The sequence below is a fragment of the Austrofundulus limnaeus genome, unplaced genomic scaffold (genome assembly GCF_001266775.1).
Source record: "Austrofundulus limnaeus strain Quisiro unplaced genomic scaffold, Austrofundulus_limnaeus-1.0 Scaffold28, whole genome shotgun sequence".
NCBI lineage: Eukaryota > Metazoa > Chordata > Actinopteri > Cyprinodontiformes > Rivulidae > Austrofundulus > Austrofundulus limnaeus.
Window position 1 is genome coordinate 1305739 of NW_013952430.1, and position 7042 is coordinate 1312780.

Genomic DNA, 7042 nt, shown 5'->3' on the forward strand with positions numbered 1-7042 from the left:
GCACTGATTGGTGGGCCTGACAGTTTTTAGTCGGTAGATACCTGTGTTTTTGCTATGAAACTACAAATATAGCCGAATGGGGTGGAGTCGAACGCTCAGGGACCTGGAGGGGGCGGGGTGAGAAATATCTCACTTGTATTTAAAGAGACCGCACCAAAACAGCTTGCTCTGAGGCGCAACTCAGAACAGGGGTAAACCAAGAAAAGCAAGGAGTCTGTGGAGCAACAAAAACGAGGAATTAAGACCAAAGCGTTGCAGTTTTATTTTAAATAGACCATAAGTGAATGATTTAGATGTGAAAAAGAAGGATTTAAAATCATGATATAATACCTTTAACATTTAGACTAGATTTAATGTTTAGTAAAAAATAGCAAAATATAGGAACACTGAGCTAAATAACAAAATGTTAGTGGAAAAAATAACTTGACTTTACACTCAGAAAGTGAGCCATGTGCTGGAAACAGTTTTTAACATTTTATTTAACACTTTGCACTCCACAGAAAATAAGTACTGTAGGGTTTTCATTCTGCTCTCACATTTGCTATTGCATAATAATATCTTGATCTCTCAGCCAAATTTTAAGACACGGTTTCTGTTGCTAGCAGAAAAAGTATAATTACATTACAAATTTATAACCCTTGACTAAACTAATTATGTGACAACAGCTTTTTGTTGGTAGAGTTTTGATTTCTGGTCATTTGTGTTTTTATTCTAAACGAGGACATATTTTTTTAAAGTTTTTTTTTCTTTTCTTTCTTACTTGGAATGAGAAAGAAACTCAGATTTAAGAGAAAACCTAATTTACCTGCTTAGTCATTGTCCTGCAGGTGGTCCTCACAGACAAGCTGACTGACAGGAATCTAATCCACACCAGTCCTGTAAGTGTTGACTGAATGCACAGAGAATGTGAGGTTCTCAAAGAATCCAGAAACCCAAATCCTCCAATAAACTGGTAAATTCAGCTCAAACGTGCACTTCTGGTAACCTAACCGCTATTAACACACAATCAACCTGCTATTCATTTCTGAAAACCCCACAGAACTGATTGTATCTTTAACATCCTGACTTTTAGCGTCAACTCCACAGCAGCATCTGGAGAAACTCCTATTGTTGTGTTTTGTGTATTAGTCCCATAAAGAGTCTTCTGAGGGGCCAATAGAGCCTCCGTGGGATGCCAGGGACCAAACACAAGGACCACAACTGGGAAACTGTTGTATTGTTATTCATCGAGACAGACACTCAGGTGTCCCTTTTGAGTCCTGATGGGGGATCCACCATTGCAGGTAGTTGTGAACTGTTGCTACTTGTTAAGATGAGGGCCAGGGCATACAATGAATTGCTGAGAGGCACAATGACTTCAAATAGGTTTCAAGGTAAACTCCCTCTGCACAAAAGGAGGACCCAGACACTTCAGGTCCCCGAGGGCCACCTTGTGTATTGAGCTGTGTATTGGTCATTAGCAGTTTTCGCCTTTTTGCGCGTCATAAACAGGCAGACTTATACCACCTGTGTGTTACGTTTCCCAGTGTAAAGATGGGTCAACGGAGGAGGTTAAAGGCGATGGTTCCTGAATCGACAAAATACTATGATCAGAAAATAAGAAAACTATTTTAGTCTGATTAAAAGTTTGGATGGACTTTTGTCATTTTTGTGTTGAACATTATCAACATAAAAACCTAGAAACATCTGAATGCATGACTACTGACCTCTAGTGGAAGTTCAGAATAAATGTATTAAAGAGCAAATAGGTCTGCAACCTTTATAAGACATTTTATTCATGTTTTCTACTAGATTTATTTATACGGAGACACAAAATTTACATGGCTCTTAAAAATTGTGTTTGATAATAAAGTTTATAAAATACCACTTTATTTTGTGCTAGGAATGTGCATATTTATTGTTTTCTTGAGGTGTTAAGATGAAACAATTAATATTTATACAGAAGGAACTGACACCAATAAGAAAAAAAAGCAAAACAGTTATCACACTGAAAGATGAATGAAGATTAACATCTTTAAAAACAAAACCAATCTTTATTTGCTTAAATCTTTCATTAAAGACAGACCTTTATTTTATTTTTAACACTTTTACAAGAAACCACCTTTATGTTTCTAGGACACATTGCTATGCTTTAAAGCTTAACAAACCTACTCGGTAAGCAAAGCTGTATTTTGCAGCAATTTGACTTAAATTTGTTGAAAAATCTGAGTTTTCTGGTGGATTTGAAAACACTGTAAGAATGACCTTACATTTTAAATTCAGGCACAACTTGAGCCACATTTAGACAATTATAGTAATGATGCTAAAATGAAACAAAACTTATTTAATTATTTAATACTTTATTCAAGTTATTATTTAATTAGGAAATAATAGGACAAAAGTCAAACAGGATATAAATAATTTGACTCCCAATTTTGGGAAGTTTCATTTGAACAGCTTAGATCCATCTATTTAGTTTATTTTAATGTCTGACTTGGTGAAACTCAGGGGGCCAAAATTCAACACTTAGTTCCATCCAAGGGCCAATTTCTGTCAATATTTATTGGAAAAAAATATCACATAACAAATTACTCTTATATAAATAAAAATGATTTATTTTAAATTATGTTTTATCAGAACATACATAACCAAGCAGATACAGAAATAACTCATCATTAGCATTCATTTCTTAGGCCTTACCCTCTAGCAACATCTTTTCATTTATTATTTCTTAGAGATACATTTTATTACAATGTAGCATATCTGGTAAAAAAAAATAAAAGCCCTTACTAAAATCCAATTATTTGATGTTAAAATAAGAAGAGAGTACAGAAAACGATAATTAAGTTTGATTGTCCGTTGCTGTTTTCACACCAACATGAAAAATCATGAAAATTTCAAATTCACTGTAATTTCCTTGGCTTAAAAAGTTGGTCATGTGTCATGAGAAGAATGCACTAACTCCGATGAGAAACCATAAAACTATTTAAATTATTACCTTTTGGGCCAGATAAAATGTTAATGAAGGCCAGATTTGGCCCGCAGCCCTTCAGTTTAACATGTGAAGAAAAAAATGGTATCAAGTGAACAAACATTTATTTTCTGGTTCTGATGCTGCTGGACATCATGACAATAAAGAAAACTTTACGGAGTCAACCACCAAGCATCTTTGAATCATTAGTTCAGTCAGTCAGAGGATTTTTATCAGACATTTTCACACAGTTTGTACATCATTAACATGTTTTATAAAATTTACATTGTACGATTAATTTATTTGTTTATTCACTTATTTTCAATCTTCTCTTTCATAAGTTGTTTATTGGCCTAATCCGTAAAGAATCCATCATCTTGTGACGGCCCTTGATGATGTGAGAGAATACACATGTGGAGCCGTCAGCAGAAACCTCCTCAGGGATGGAAACCATTCAGATACTTATTGGGAGGCAGCGTTAGCATCGGACCTGTAGCTCCAAGTCAAGCATGTGCTGATGTTTATCATTAAAACATACAAAAAAAAAATCACAGCTCTCTGTGGAAAAACACACCTCTAATATTCAGCTTTAGTTGTATAGATGACAAAAAGTCAGGAGGCAGAACTGCAAAGGGCAAAAATAAAAATGCTTGTGTTCTCCTAGGAACTCACTTCTGCAAGACTGAGCAATCAAGTCAGTAACTGTTCAGTCTTGCTCAAGTGAACATAAATATTGGTTAAAAAATAAGGAGTGGAATAAGGTTAGAATAAGTCAAAATAAGGAATGTGTGAGAAACTCTGAGGTGTCACAAATATACTTTTGGTGTTTTAAAAATAAAAAAAGGTGAGTTTTTGTCCGTGTGTACCGATTTGAACATGTCCAGAGAGGGGACAGCAGAAGAACGTTGAGTGGGATGGAGGAGGATGAACCATATGGAACATTTAAATCAATCAAAACTTTATCTATATAAGACTTTACACACCACAAGGCAAAGTGCACAGCAGAATAAAAATACAATTAGACTCCTGAGCTCCTGAACTGAAGGAGCAATGAAACGCTGCACTGCTGAGCTGATTTAAAACCTGCTTTTGTAAACTTTTTAACGAAGCTACCCTCGAGTGAAAAGAAACCAAACCAGTTTTTTTGACAAGCCACATCTTTTGAGCGTTATTTCAGATACTGGTGTTGTCAAACTCAGTCTTTTCACAGCTAAAATAAATGAATAAATTTCATTGTCTTTTGCCATGAAAGCTGTGGTGAAAAGAAAAATAAAAGCCTGGCAATCATCTAATCGCCTCTGTGTGTGTGTGGCCATAAAGAAGGGGTCTGTGTGACAGCACGGTGCTAAACCCTGAACGTCAGGACGGCCCAGTCGTAACACCCGCGCTCATAAACACTTACAGCTTGTGGCAGAAAAGTGTGACTTTCCTTGGCTGGGTGTCGAAACATTTACACACCATCATTACGAGCTCAGAGACACATAAGAGCTGAGGTCAATTATTAACGTTACAAAGATGGCACCCACACTGATGTAGGTGCGTAATGGGACACATGGGCTGAACTCTTTACCTGGAGAACGGGTCAACAAATCAGGAGTTGATTCCTCAATGGTCAAATGTTGAGGATGAAAAAATATAACAAGTAATTTATTTATTCATTATAAACTCAGATGTGTTTTGATGTAACATCTGCATATAGCCTAGCTAATACAACAGAAAAACCAAACAGGACACCCTGATAAATGTGTGAAAATTTTGTTTTAAACATCAAAAAAATGAAGTAAAATGAGAAAATCGTAAAATAAGTTATTGTTTAATTATCAAGATCTACTATAAAAATGAAAATTTCTGTCTTAATTTATGTTACATAAACATGCAAACATGAAAATACTGAACATTTAACAGATTGAGGCGCTGCGCTTCTGCATTACCCAGGTGGAAGAAAAAGTAGTTCCTACCAGCTACATTTGATTTAGACAATGTTTTAGTAGTTTGCTTACTTTTTACTGTGTTCCTGTTAATTATTACCTGAGATGACTAATGCATCAACGTACCAATATGTTGTGTATCTGTGATATAATTACCAGTTATCGTGCTATTTTTCTGTTCCCCTCAGTAGTTTTTCCTCATGCCTCCTTTAGTTTAGTTAATTTAGTTTTTTTTTTCGGCCATCTCAGCATCTTGATTTTCGTTTTAACCTTCTTCATGTCAGCCTGCATTCCCTGGTTCTATATCAATAAAAGTTTTCACCTTGTACACAAGGTGATATTAATTTTGACAATAATTGGAAAATATACATTTAAATATTTCAGTTTGTAAGACCAATTCATTTAACCAAATTTCCATTTTCTTTACCAGCCAAGGCTGGTATGTAGTCATTCTGCCAGAGGCTAGGTAACCACTGGACTGTTCACGTGTCCATCACAGGGACACATAGAGACAAATTAGACAACCAACTATTCATGTTCCATCTTTTAACTGAATTTAGCTTCTGAAAACAGATTAGTCCAGGACTAATTGTAGCATCAGTCACACTTTTTAACCTGCTTGTGCTTCAACATTACACATTTTGTTTAAACTAAACATAAGTCAGTGAAGTGACACCACAGTGAACAACTATTTCAGTTTTTCTCTCTCTTGACAGGTAAAGTATGTTAGGGTTTTATGAAAAACATTATCACTAAAAGATATCCCTAAAATCTGATAACTTCTTAACTTTGTGGACACAAGTTATGAAGTTTATACCTAGAAGTTCATTATTAAAAGGTCATGTACTGTATTTTCTACAGATACAAAAACAATACAAAAAAAACTATATTCAAAAGGGGGATATTCTGTAAAATCAACATTTTTTGGCCTTTTTATCATGTTATAATGTCATTCTTTCACCAAAAACATACAGAGAATTCTTTGACCATGTCACAGATATGGATTTTTCTGAGTAAGGGGTCATCAAGGGGCCAAAATATTCATAGAGGGGCAAAGTATTTGTTCAGCATCCTTGCACATAAATCACTGTTTTTTGGTATGGCGTATATATTTTACTGGTCACACATTTAAACACTTGTAATGCAATTTAAAACAGCTTGCACAGTAAATTATCCTTATATATTTCACATGAGTTTTTACAGTACATAGATAAAATACTCTCAAACAGAATGTGAGAGAATCCAGCCATCATTTGTGAGTTAAAATACTTTTCTGCGGAATTGTTCAAATTTTAGAAAAAGACTTCTGCCACCTTGATTCACGATTCTATTGGTCTCATTAGTGCCTCTAGTGTTTGGACATAGAAATGCACCCAGCCTCATCACTCTTCGGGCAATGGACAGTTGAGTGACAGGACAGGGGCACTTCAGGGGGCCAATCAAATTTCAGCAGGGGCCAATGCCCCTGTGGTCCCGCCCCTGGAACAGCCCCTGGCTTTGACTCATTCATGCATGTTTGAGAAATCCTTGAATCTCCTGTGGTAGCAATGTGGAGCTGCCTAAACCCAAGTTGGCACAAAGCACCGCCTATTTGTATGTAGCCCCTCCTCCTTGGAGCTCAATCTGCAGCAGAGCACCCCTTCCCTGAAGCATTGTTGTGAAGACGTGCTGAAGTGGGAGTGTCAGCAACAGAAGAGATTCTTAATGAAACAGAGGCCAATTTCAAGGCGTTTGGATCAATAAACAGCATTTTCAGAAAAACTGAAGGTAACATAGTTACTTGATTGGGGTATAGATGTGAACTATGTGCCTGAAAAATACAAAATATTCTGTTCAAATAAGTTACAGGATGTAACCTTTAAGAAATTTGGCTCAATATGTAGGATGTTACCCATTTTGTCACAGAACTGGCAAATTTTTAATTTTGAACCTGGCTAAAGTGCAACAGGGAGTGATAACAAAGGGGAAGTCTTTGGTGACCAGAGAGTATCCAGTTTTGAATTTGTCAATTACAATTACAATTGAATTTGTTGAATTAATCAAATTCGAAACTAGATACTGCATAGTGGCAACATAATGACCCCCAAACGCACAAATGCAGCAGGACTCAGAGGTCTCAATTCCTAATAAATGTCATGCTACCAGGTACATCCCAAAATTGTAG